Below are 14200 nucleotides of genomic sequence, written 5' to 3' on the forward strand. Positions count from 1 at the left end.
CATGCTCAAACACTTGTTTTGGTTTGGCTCCTGGTTCTTTTCTTTGCATGGCAATGTTGTTCATTGGTTGGGAGATACCACTTTGGTGATAGAAAATTTTGAAGGTCAACTTACTTTTCATCATTTTGAAAATTCGGACGCTGAAATTGACAATATTGTGCAACCTTCAACTGCCCCAAGAAATGGCACCCAGTTAGTAGCCTTGCTCAGTCAACAATTTTCTACTCTACAAACTACTTTAACTAAAGTCCTTTACCCCCTTCTGGTACCAAACAAATGCAATTGGTTTCTTCTGCCTCTATTGCTGAACCATGAGGAGGGAGTAATCTCGGACTTCTGACTGCTGATATTAATGCACCATGAGTTTGTTCGATAGGTCAGAGTTTTGTACTTCACCATACTATTTTTAGTTACAAAAGCAGCAAAAATTACTGACTTTAATGAATGGTTTAATGAGTATTTTTTATTTTACAAATTGGGATGTTACCTTACTGCAGCGTACTTTTCACTCTGTGTTAGAAAACTTTGAATGCAAACTTTTTAAGGTGTGTAATTTACAAATTGACAATTTGCATTTGGCCAAATGTATAAAACATAAAAGGGTTCCTAAAGGGCTTTTGGGTGTTTAAATACCCTAACAAGCTGACAGTGAGCACTCCAGAGTACTTTGAATTATTGGAATTGTTTGACCAACATGGTTTGGAATTGATAGAATTTACTATACAGTTGAATAATTTAAAGCTCAATAGACTTTTTGATGAATTGGACTATTTGAACAATGATATTCATAAAGATATGTTATTTGAAGGCAATGTTGGCAAATATGATAATATTTTTGTTAAAGTGGAACAGCATGTAACAATTAACATGAATAGGAAGCATAAAAAGTTGATTAGGGACCAATTAGATTACAGTAACCATTAAAATGTACCCCTACCCTAAAAGCTTTATGGTCATTAACAACTTGAACAAACAGGTGGACATGACCATCAATGAATCAGTGCATGACCAGGCTTGGGTAGTTTATGCTACACCCCCCTACTTTCAATCTGGCATCACATTTTGATTCCTATTCCCCATTACACACTCTTGATCAAGGGTTGGAATATAATCAAAATTTCCACCACTTACGAGGTCAGAATGAATAGGGAATCAAAACACAAATGAAGATTTTTAAGCCCAACCACTGACATCTCTGGGGTGGAAACACTCACAGAAGGGCAAGAGTCGCAGAAAGAACACTTGGAAAATATAGACCAAATGATTTACCAACCTACCCCTTCTTTATGTATAGGGGAGGACCATATCATGAGTTCATATGAAGGTAGGATTTTTACATACCAAGGTTTTAATATATTTAATTATAGTGACATAAACATTACCAAGACTCATTTTGCACATTTTAGAAAAGGTTTTAAGTTTGTGCCACATTCTAAGTTAAACCTAACAGACTTTCTTATTGAGTTAAAACTTTTCACACAAAAACTTAACCTAAATTTTTTGTTTCAAAGTCAATCTGGCAATAAGATGGTTAATTATAATTTTGGGTCCTTATTTAAGAGGAAGAGTGCATGGAACCCTCCATTGAATCTCGTCATAGACATTTTTGAAAAGTCTTGTGAAAAAGAACTCTATAAACTGTGCAATACCAACTGTTCTTGTTTAGACAATCTTTGCAAGGAAGGACATGACTTGTTAACTACCTTAAGGAATAACCCCTCTCTGAGAATTATGAAACCTGATAAGGGAGGGGGTATGGTTATTGTTGACAAGATTGACTACAGAGGTCATATAATTCATCTTTTACAGGATACTAGAAAGTATGAGTCTATTTTGAGGAATGAAATTAATGTTGATTATAAGAAAATTGACTTATTTTTGGAAGACTCCTTGGTTCAATGAGTAATTACACATGACACCTACAATCTTTGGTCAACCAAAGCCCCTTCATTCTTACCATCTTCAGTATTCCCACAGTCCATAACGATATAATATCACCTCCATACAGGTTGATTGTGACTACAAATAATTCAAAAACTTACTCAATGGTTGTTTTTATTGACCAAATTCTAAAGCAGTCTTTGTGGCCAGTAGGGCACATTCTTAAGGAGTCTTGGGATTTCCTTACTAGAGTTAAACCACATTTTTATATGTGTAGTTTTTCTACTATGGATGTAGTGGATCTTTTTAGCTGTCTACCACATAGAGATGGACTTGATTTATTCCGTGCAGTAGTTATTGAATTGACAAACTTGGATAATAGTACTATTAATTTCATCTTAGATGATATAGAACTCATTTTAAACAACAACCTTATTTACTTTGAGGGACAATTTTTTTTCATCAAGTTCAAGGTGTAGCCATGGGAGCTAACTGCGCACCAGTGTATACAAACTTAGTTATGTATGGTTGGAAGAAGCAGTATATTTTGGGCTCCATTTATGAGAACCACTGGTATGCTTACCTCTATTACCTTGATGATATATTTATTCATTGGAAAGATCAAAGCCTTGAAGTAGAACAGTTTGTATTTTATATTAACATAATCACTTCTTTTTTTAAATTTACATACAGCCATTCAAATGATTCCATTCACTTTTTAGATGTCATCCTTTATAAGGAATTTTTGAAAGGGAGGTTTGGTTCAAAGATTTATAGGAAATCTACATTTAGTAATTGCTATCTGGAATATAATAGCTGCACCCTTTTTATGCTCAATGGAACATCTATAAAGGTCATTTATTAAGGGCTTCTAGAATCTGTTCAGATCTTGACAATCTTAAAACTGAAATAGGTCTTATAAGCTCTATGGTTTTGGAAAGAGGATACCACACTAGCTTGTTAGAAAAAATATCTAACAAGATTTTGAATTGGCGGGGTACTAAATGTAAACCATTGTTAGGTTCATATGAAAACCTTTTCTCTCCTCATGATAATTTAAACTATGGCCAGGTGGTGGATCCTTATTTAAATTATTTTGTCATTATCTTTGGGTCATTGTCAAACAAAATAAAAATGGTTATTAGACAAAATTAAAATATTCTGAAGGTAGATTAACAAGTTTATAAAATTTTGGGGGACACTCCACATTTTGTTTACAAAACTGGACATAATTTAAAAAACCTTTTTGAACATCAACCTTTATTAAACAATTATAAGTCACACAAAGGTAGCAGAAGATATGGTGTGTGCAGTCAATGTCAATATGGGTAAGAACAAGAATATGTTACAGTAGGTTATCCACCTTGTCATGTTTATTTAGGTGATGGACACTGTGATTCTAAGGGGGTTGTGTATATTGCTATGTGTAATGACTGTCCAGGTTTCTATACTGAAAAAATGAAAGGCATTTTCAAATAAGAATTTATGAACACACTTATGCCATCTCTAAAAGAAATAGTAATAATTCTTTATTTAAACATGCTACTGAATGCACCACTCTTTCAAGATTTTATTTTGGTATTTTAGAATTGGCAAGGCACTTGAAGAGAAAGTTGGTGTTAAACCAACTTTGATATTCAAGAGGGGAAGGAATATGAAAACTATACTGGAGGGGCACATGCACAAAGCATACAAAACCCCAGGTACGTTTAAATGTGATGCTTGTAATTTTTGTAAATTTATGGCCCCTGGGACCACTTTTTCAGTGAGGAATAGGACCTACAGGACTGATGGAAGGTTAAACTGCAACTCAAAATCTGTAGTGTACTTAGCTCAGTGCCAAACTTGTCCAGCATTCTATGTCAGTAATACCAACAGAAAGCTCAGAGAAAGGATGTATGAGCACATGTACAACATTAATAAAGGGAAAGTGGAAACTGTTTTAGCTAGGCACTGTGCTAAGTTTCCTGATCATACCTTTCTGTTTAGAATTATTGGACAAGTTGTACCTGACGCGGGGGGGAGGGGGGGCTACCAGTTAGTATTGAAAAACATTAATTGTTATGGCAGCTCCTCTTAGATGCAAGTAGACCACTAGGTCTCAGTGAAGTAACATCTATAACTTGTATTTTAAAACTAAGAAGTCTGTCTACATAAAACAGCTCCTTTGATCTACATTGAGTAGTAAAAGAATTTGACATGAGTAGTTTTATGTATGTTATGAAGGATGTATGCATACACCTGTTTAGTTAGTAACATAATATTTTTAACACACAATTTTTAGAATTTTTAGAACTTATTTCATATTGTAGATATTATGATCATTGTTGGATATAAGGGTTTGTTTTAATTATACATAGTTGATTATAAGAACTGGTAGCATGTTTTTGTATAAAGAAAGTGGAAAAAGAAGAAAAAAAAGGTGGTTTGGTGTGACATTTGAGTTGCTCAATTAAGTAATTAACTTGTAATTGAACAGAAGGGAGGGTCTGTCATTCACTATATAAGGCATGAATTTTATCTGCGGCTTGTCTGATGAAGTCTGGCTACTAAGCCAGATGAAAAGTGCTTCATGTGTATTGTTTGTTTTATATATTTTAATTTTTTTTCATATTAAAAGTGTGGAGTTCAGTCGTTTGCCTCTCAGTGGTCTTTGTTTGCAGTTGGTCAGTGGCTGTTCAGATTTTGGATTTGGCTTTACAATTTATGGCTGCTGGAGGAATGCTGAATAATTCCATGGATCTCATGTCACAGCCTTCAGGAGTGATGGGTCAAAGGTTGAAAGAACTATCAGCACGAGTGGACAGCTTATCTCAGCCAAACCACTCACAGGTAGTGAGCACAGTAAATGTAGCTAACTGTGCGGCTCCGATTTTAGGAAACAGTGTTACTACTGTGACTTCAATAGAACCACAGCAGACTAGGGTGAATACCCCTATTAATGAGCAAAGGACAACATCTGGCCCATCGTGCTTTACCAGGAGAAGGTTTACTAGCTGAAGAGACTTCCTTGGGGCTTATTGGTCTTCCTGACCTTGCTGGATGGCTTAGTGATCAACCGTTAAAAAAGCCAAGCAAGGAGGAGGTAACTACAGGACGACTGGCTCGGGGAAGTATTCCGATAAGTGCTAACCTTAAAAAACTAGACTATAAGCTACTAAAACTTTAAAAAATTACAATTAGAAGTGAACTACTTTACTGAGTGCAGTACGGAAGGGGTTGTACCAAAGGGTCTCCGGTCCTGGCAATATCCGACAGGACTGGAGGCAGGAACAGAGTTTCATGCTGAACTAATCCATCTTTTTAATAAACACGGTCTTGAACTTATAAATTTAATGTGCAAACATTATTTGCTTGCAATAGAGAATTTAGTATCTGAAACGACTGACCTGGACAGGGAGATTAGGTCAGATAATGACTTTTTCAGATACCAGTTCGACTACAAAAGGATTTTTGTATCTATTGACCAACAAATTGTGAAATGTACTGAGAATAAAATAAAAAAATTGAATAGGGACATAAAGGACTACAAAAATGGTACCGCTTATCCAGTACCACCTCCATCTCAAGCCCGCAACTTCATTGGCCAAGAGGAAACTCATTACCGCCCACTTAACGGTAATAGAGCAAATCAGAACAAGGAAGTAATGTCACCTGAAGCAGGTCCAAGTAACAGTGAGGGAAATGGGCACTCAACACTGGTAACCAGCACGCCTAATCAAAACACAAACCACAATTTTAATAATCTTAGAGAACAAGAAGATGTACACCAACAATAACAACAAGACGACGTGCAGGATTTTTGGAACAACAGAGGACAGAACCACCAGTAGCCATACAACACAAGAGGGGCTACAACATTTTACAACAACAACTGAAAGAGAAGGTAACTGGTGAGGTTTTACACAACAGTGACTGTAAGGAATGCGGGGTAGTTACGAACAAGAATGGAGACTTTAAAATCTATAATTTATCTAGTTATGCCATAAACCCTGACTTAATAGAACTGTTTGCAAAAGGAGTGACATTTGTGCCATCAACTCAGTTTAACTTGTCATCTACTTTAGTGGGTTTAAAATTGTATACCTGCAAACTGAATTTGAATATTATGTTTGGTAATAAGTTAGCAGACCAACACTCAAATACACAAGTGGTGAGTACATATAACCCACCCTTGCTCCCTTTGTTACTACTATTTGAGCACTTGTGTGAACTAGATGTAAGGGCTTTATTTAACTGCCGTGTGCAAACTAATGACTGGAATGTTTTGAAAGAGGAAAGGGAAGCATTGCAACTATTTACATCTTTGCCCATTAGAACTTTAAAACCAGACAAAGGAGGGGGACTAGTGTTGATGGACATTGAGGACTACAATAAAATGATGAGGGTGGTGTTGGAAAGTGAAACTTATGTAAAAGCAAGTGTGAATGAACTGCACATAGCATACAACCATATAAGAATGTTCTTAAATGACTTGTTTATTGATGGTATGATAGATGTCCAAACACTTAACTAAATTACTTCACTATCTCCCAAAATTCCCTCATTGTTTGGTATACCCAAGATACATAAGAACATACAGAATCCCCCTATGAGGGCACTAGTTGATGCTAGATCTTCCATTACCTATTCAATAGCAAAGTTGGCAGATTTTACATTAAAGAAATATGTCGATAAAGAAGAACAAACTTGTAAAGACTCATGGGCGTTTTTAGCTGCTATTAACAAATGTGAATTCTATGAGGAAGTAAACTTTTAAAAAATTGATGTTACTGATTTATATTTTTCCATACCTTGGACAACTGGCATAGAATGGGTGCTTGAGAGAATGAGATGGCATGGGCCCCCCCATTCTGAAATGAGATTGATGGAGGACCTACTGAATATAGTACTGACAAACAATTTTGTCTTGTTTAACAGAGATTTTTTTACAGAAGGTAGGGGTAGCAATGGGCTCACCATGCAGAGCTAGCTTTGCTAATTTGGTGATGGCCCACTGGGAACATCAGTTTATTTTCAGTTGTGAGGACATGGTTGCCAGCATTAGTCTATATACTAGATTCCTGGATGACATTTTTTTAATGTTTAAAGGTGACCGTACTGATGCTGAACAATTGTTAAGAACACTCAATGATACTACTAGCTTTTTAAAATTCACTAGTAACTTTTAGAAAGACAATATTGCCTATTTAGATGTGGAATTGGGGAAAGATAAAGTGGGGGAAAATATGTTGCTAAAATCTATCATAACGAAACTTACTCAAATTCCCTGCTATATTTTACTAGCTCACACCCTATCCACCAGAAAAGATCTGTTGTAAAAGGCCAGTTAGTGCGAGTGGCAAGAATGGTGTCTGAGGAGGAGGATGAATTCCTAATAGAATGGTCCCACACAAACAACTTATCTCTGTCCTCAGTAACCTATCCTTCTCACAATCAGTCACCAACTGGTTTCAGAGTTACCTGTCTGACCACCAGCAATCCGTTGGATGGCAGAATGACATATCTCCCCAACTACCTGTCTCCATAGGGGTTCCCCATGGATCCATCCTTGGACCCTTACTCTTCTCTGTTTTCATCAATAATCTAGCCTCTGCCACCAAACATGGCACACTCATACAATATGCAGATGACTCAACCATCATCTGCTCAGCCCAGTCCCTACCCAAACTGCAAAAAGTCACACATGAAGCCTTTTCCTCTGTTGAAACCTAATTATCCGATGCCCAATTAATACTCAACCCAAACAAAACTAAACTACTCATCTTTCAACCCATCAAACATACTCAAAACAACTCTCACTTTAACATAACAGCAAAAGACAACACCAGTATATACCCAACTGAACACACCAAATTGCTAGGAGTGGAAACAGACAATAAACTAAAATTTGACATTCACATATCCATGACCATAAAAAAAGTCCACAAAAAACTAGGAGCGTTATACAGAAATAAGCATCTTCTCACCAAAGCAGCAAAGATTTCAATAGCAAATTCCCACCTTATCTCCACCCTACTTTATGCCTGTCCAATATATACCAACCTAAGGCAATGCGATCTAAACAAGCTAGAGACCTGCTACAACAAAATCGCCAAATTCGCCACAGGGGCATCCTACCGTAGTCACCACTGTCTCTCACTTGCTGAACTGGGCTGGCTTGAACTCCCTCACCTCCTTCAATGGTATCAACTATCACTCATCCACAAACTAGTAAACCATCCACTAAATGTCCCATCCCTCCAGAATCTACTCTAACCCTATCGCACCACCAGACCACTAAGATCCAGCAACAAAAATCACTTGCAGATCACTAAAGCCAATAACTCTGTTGGTGAAGCACTATTCTCTTGCACCATAGCCAAATTATGGAACTCCTTCCCACCCACAATTACCTCCATACCATCATGCACCCACTTCAAAACTTTACTAAAAGCGCACCTAAAAACATAATGGCTATGCCCTTGCAACTCCCACTCTAATATCACCCACCCCATCCAACCACTGCCTTTCTTTTCACTCCACTAACTACCTTGATTATAGCAAGCTCAGATGCTCATAAGCCTAGTACTTATTATACAGCAGGAACATCTTATTGTAACATTTGTTAATGTCTGTTATGTACTTCACAGATAAAGATTCTAGTTGTCTACTGATGTACTATGTTCTTCATCTGTAAATATGTTGTAAGTAATTGCTATGTAAATTGTTAATCACTATGTAATCCAATGTAACTACTGTCTTTTTATTTTAACTGTGGAGCTTTTCTCCCCGGGCCTCCGCTGAAAATGGACCTATGTCCAGTCGGACACTCCCGATCAACAAATATAAATAAATAAATAAATGTGAATTTTTGAAAAACATGTTTATCCACAGAGGATATGCTGAAACTTTACCTTTGGAACTTTTACATGACGTTCAGTATAAAAGACGAAAAGAGATATATAAACCCATTTTGTGTACACATCAGTTGGGGACATGGGTGTGACACATTTAGAATCCTCCTACGACAACACTTTGGACACTACGGGAATGGGGTATGATGCTATTACACAGAATATACAAAAAGAGATTACTCAGTGAGTTTTATTACCCCTTTTAGTATAGATGCTTATGGAATTAAGAATATTTTGTGGAGGAATTGGAACTTCCTACTCACTGACAAGGCACTTGAAGAAAAAGTTGGTGTTAAACCAACTTTGATATTCAAGAGGGGAAGGAATATGAAAGCTATACTGGAGGGGCATATGCTCAAAACATACAAAACCCCAGGTATGTTTAAATGTGATGCATGTAATTTTTATAAATTTATGGCCCCTGGGACCACTTTTTCAGTGTGGGATAGGGCCTACAGGATTGACGGAAGGTTTAACTGTAACTCAAAATCTGTAGTGTACTTAGCTCAGTGCCAAACTTGCCCAGCATTCTATGTTGGTAAAACTGACAGAAAGCTCAGAGAAAGGATGTATGAGCACATATACAACATTAATAAAGGGAAAGTGGAGAATGCTTTAGCTAGGCACTATGCTAAGTTTCCTGATCATACCTTTCTCTTTAGAATTATTGGACAAGTTGTACCTGACACTAGGGGGTCCCTACCAGTTAGTATTGAAAAACATGAATTGTTATGGCAGCTCCGCCTAGATGCAAGTAGACCACCAGGTCTCAATGAAGTAACATCTATAACTTGTATTTTAAAACTAAGACATTTGTCTAGATGAAACAGCTCCTTTGAACTACATTGAGTAGTAAAAGAATTTGACATGAGTAGTTTTATGTATATTATGAAGGATGTGTGAATACACCTGTTTAGTTATTAACATAATATTTTTTAACACACATAATTTTTAGAATTTTTAGAACTTATTTCATATTGTAGCTATTATGTTCATTGTTGGATATAAGGGTTTGTTTTAATTATACATAGTTGCTTATGAGAACTGGTAGAATGTTTTTGTATAAAGAAAGAGGAAAAAGAAAAAAGGTGGTTTGGTGTGACCTTTGAGTTGATCAATTAAGTAATTAACTTGTAATTAAACAGAAGGGAGGGTGCGTCATTCACCATATAAGGCATGAATTTTATCTGTGGCTTGTCTGATGAAGTCTGGCTACTAAGCCGGATGAAAAGCGCTTCACGTGTATTGTTTGTTTTATATATTTTTCTTTTCTTCATATTAAAAGTGTGGAGTTCAGTCGTTTGCCTCTCAGTGGTCTTTGTTTGTAGTTGGTCAGTGGTTGTTTTCAGATTTTCGATATTTCTATCGTTCTTGTACTTAAATTGAGAGCGGCCAACGTGATCTATTTTTATGCACAACTGTATGTTTTTTTTAAACTATTTTTCATTCTTTTGATGGTTTGCTATATATGTTTTTGACACTGCATTAATGGACAATAGGACTTTTTCTTTATTCTTCCTGGTTTTGGAACTTTTTAAAATTTGATGGCCAATCAATGTGACCTAGTAAATAATTGTTAATTGACTCCATTATTTAAGGAGATGTAACGTACTTCATTGTTCGTTCTGATGAACTCCACATGTATTAGGACAAAAGCACTTAACTGGTTTATTTTAAATATTTACTAAAGTATATTCATGTTTTTACTGGCATTGGCTTCTATTATTACTCGGTCGAGTTTGCGAATTTTCCAATCTCTTCCACAGTGCATGAGCCATTTTCTTTGGTTACTAGTTTTGTGTTTGTCTGCTCACTCACATACTGGTTTTGGTTTGCTTTCACACTTAATAATGCAGACAGCCCTCTCCAGGATATCCGTGTTTTATTCCCAGCCTAGTACAGAAGGAGTGACCTAGAAGCCACAGTATTTTCAGACCTGTAAATAGTAAAACAATAAATCTTACTGTTGAAGCAAACTTGTAATATTTATCTATATCTAGGCTTTTCACTTGCTGTATTCCTTGAAAACTTGTGATTTCTGTGTTGCAGCCAGGCAGAAGTGTCATCTGGTACTAATGAATACTCTAAGATGTGATCACAAAAGTGCGATTGCTTTGATTCAGGGTACTAAAGGTAAACATAGCAGTATCCTGAGGTGGATCTACTTGACATGCTCGAAATGCCAGTAGACTGGCTTTTAAAAGACCGAGATGACAATAGTGAAGTTTCAGATGACACAAGATTGAACATTTCAAATGCTGACATTGCCAATTGAGCAGAACAGGAAATCTGCTCATTTTCACACTGTAGTGTGATCTTGGAGTTGGTATATTTCATTTGCAGGGGTTTGGGGGGACCATGCAGGGGGCCCCAGCCCTCCCTGCAAAAATAAAACTAATAAATAAAATTGTGATAATGGAATTGGGGATTTCCCATTAAATATTCATGTAGGTGGCATAGAAACCTTCTGAATATTCAGTGGAATTTTGTAATAGTAAGTGGGTATTGGTTGTTCGGCTGGGTTTAAATTAGAGTTAGGTATGTAGTATGGAGTTTTAAAGTGACAGTGCTATGTTTATGTAGCATGAATTCTTATGTTTATAATTTTGTTAAATGGGAGGTAAGTCTGATTTTGTAATTTTGGAGTTGCAAAGTTGGAAGTATGATTTATTAGGTTTTCATTTGTGGGATTTGTATGGTTACATCGATTATGGGATTGGGTCGCACGTCTGGGTTGTTTCGTTGGTGTTTTGAGAATTGGCTTGTTGAGTTTCATTATTTTGATAGTCAGCGATTTAAGTTGTCGGGAATGTTAGTTTTCATTTTTTTCATCTTGGCATTTTAAAAGTTGTCTACTGACATTTCGCTCTTATAAAGTAGACACCTGAGGTATATAATAATAGGGGTATAGGGGAAAAACCACCCCATATTTGTGCTGTGGTGGGTTGTCCTCCTCTAAAATAATTGTAAACTGTTTCATTGTGTTTCCAGTTTCACTGTATGTGTTATTGACTTCAGTTTTATGATCACACTTTTTAATGTCAATTAATACTGTGTCACATTTTTGTCATGGATCCTATTTTTCCTTTACTGTACCTCCATCTCATTTGAAGATACTTCCTACCAAGTTAGGTTGGATATTCTTCTTATACTGAAGCAGTGTGTACAAGAAACTTTGAGATGGAACTCTAGGAGTAGTAAAACTTAATTCTGCATGACCAGAGATAGCACTTGCCAGGGATGTGACACTGTGAAAAAGCTCAGACACCTTAGGGATGAGAGAGATGCAAGATGGCTTTGCAAGTTGTTAGTACATGAACTAGATAGGTGACTTTCATTGTTTTTCTATATTTAAAGGAAAACTGGACAGCACATGCATACTTTTATACTTTTCAGGATACATTATAACCTGGTCTCAGTTGACCAAAATCTGCTCCTAGAAGAAACAGGAGTACTATTGTCTAGCCCCTAACAAATCAATGACCAAATATATACACAAGTAAAGTGCTGAGCATCAGGAGTTACTTCTTCATTGGTCTAGTACCAATGACCTTTAAAGTGGAATTCCTAGTGGGCTTCTGACTTTATGTTACCCATTTATCTTGTCCAAAATAAAAGTTTCCTGTTTACCAGTTAGCCTTTTTTAATATCTTTCTATTCAGTATTATGTAGCTACAAGACTGTTTCATAGATCTTAACTTTGGAAGCTGCTAAGCATTCGTTCTGCAAGTGTAGTAACATCTTACGAGTCCATATGTTATTCAGGCAATGTATGCTGAACTCTGGCTGCTGATGAATAGATATACCTCCATGATGGTACTAGTACACAGCCATCTTGTGCTAGTGACATATCCAAAACAAAAGAAACCTTCAAAACACTTAGTGCACAGAGTTACTGCTTTGGTCTGTTGATTTCTGCAGTACAGTGTTTGATTCCCTCTGCCTCCATTTGCCTACTGTGTGACTCTAACCAAGTCACTTAACTAAGCAGTGCTCTGAGGAAATTAGGCAAGCACTTCCATGATCCCTTGAGCCATGATTAGCAACTAACTATGAAAAAAGCAATATTAGTCTTCAGAATTACTTTTTGTATTTTCCTGGGATATGTTTCACTCATAAGTACCTCTTATCTCCAACTTTTCTGCCATTCTTAACCTTCATGATGACTTATTAAGATACAGTTTAGAATGTAGTGATACAAACTTTCATCTGCACAATAATCCTTTAATGACAGAAATGGCTAGCTTCAAAATATCTCTCACGAAGCTTCAACAGCACAGATACTCTATTGTTTTTCAGTGTTCATAGACTGAATGAGCAGATCATAGTGGTGGCATACCTTCCAACCGTCCCAAACTACTCGGTTTTTACCAAATTTTGGGGTCCAAATTTTGGGGTGCCATGATTCCCGAGTGACACCCCTTCATTTCTGAATCCTTTGCTTTTTTTTTTTTTTTTTTTTTTTTTTTTTAATTTTTGCTCTGTCAGAGCTGACGTCATCATGTACACGATGACGTCAGCTCCGTCAGCACTACCAGCCAGTCAGAATTAAGCCCAAGGAGCTCACGTCATCATTTCCGGCTGGTGTGGGCAGGCAGGAAGTGCTTTGCTATTTGAAAGGAACTGAACTTGCTGCTGAGGGTGCTGGCTTTGCTGCTGTTTTGGACAGAAACAAGCAAGGGACATTTGCTGCTGCGAGCAGGCGGGAAGTTCTTTGCTATTTGAAAGGAACTGAACTTGCTGCCGTTTCGGACAGAAATGAGCAAGTGACTTTGCTTCTGCTTATATGCTGGCTTTCATTTCATTAGAGACTTGTTGTGCTGCCTTTGCTGAGAGGGACTTTGTTGCCGTGAGATGAATGCTGGCTTTGTTGAGAGAGGGACTTTGTTGCCGTGCTGACTTTGCCGAGAGAGAGGGACGTTGTTGCTGCTGGTAAGTAAGTGTGTGTGTGTGTGTGTGCATGCATGCGTGCGTGCGTGCATGTGTGTGTGTGTGTGTGTGTGTGTGTGTGTGTGTGTGTGTGTGTGTGTGTGTGTGTGTGTGTGCATGTGTGTGTGTGTGTGTGTGTGTGTGTGTGTGTGTGTGTGTGTGCTAGCTAAAGGTATTTAGGCTCAAACCCTGTACTTTTGGTTCAGGGTTAAAAGAGCGTAAGGTCCCTAGCCACCACCATTTCTCAGCTTTACCCAGAATTTTTATTTTTTCTGCTAAGAGTTGAGAGATATGTTGTCAACATAATTTGTATTCCTCCATTATTGGCTTTGTTGTTTGTCCAGGTTTTTTGTGCTAAGAGGTTGGCAGCTATGGTGAGACGTGAGAACTGAATTCACTAAATGATAGCCATTAAGTCTGTCTTCTTATTGTATAACCTGCTGATTTTGCATAGTGGTATGTTACACTGATTGTAGTGTATAGTGTTCTGGGTT

Source organism: Protopterus annectens, chromosome 3.part1 (genome assembly GCF_019279795.1).
Source record: "Protopterus annectens isolate FY-2018-M chromosome 3.part1, PAN1.0, whole genome shotgun sequence".
Classification (NCBI taxonomy): Eukaryota; Metazoa; Chordata; order Ceratodontiformes; family Protopteridae; genus Protopterus; species Protopterus annectens.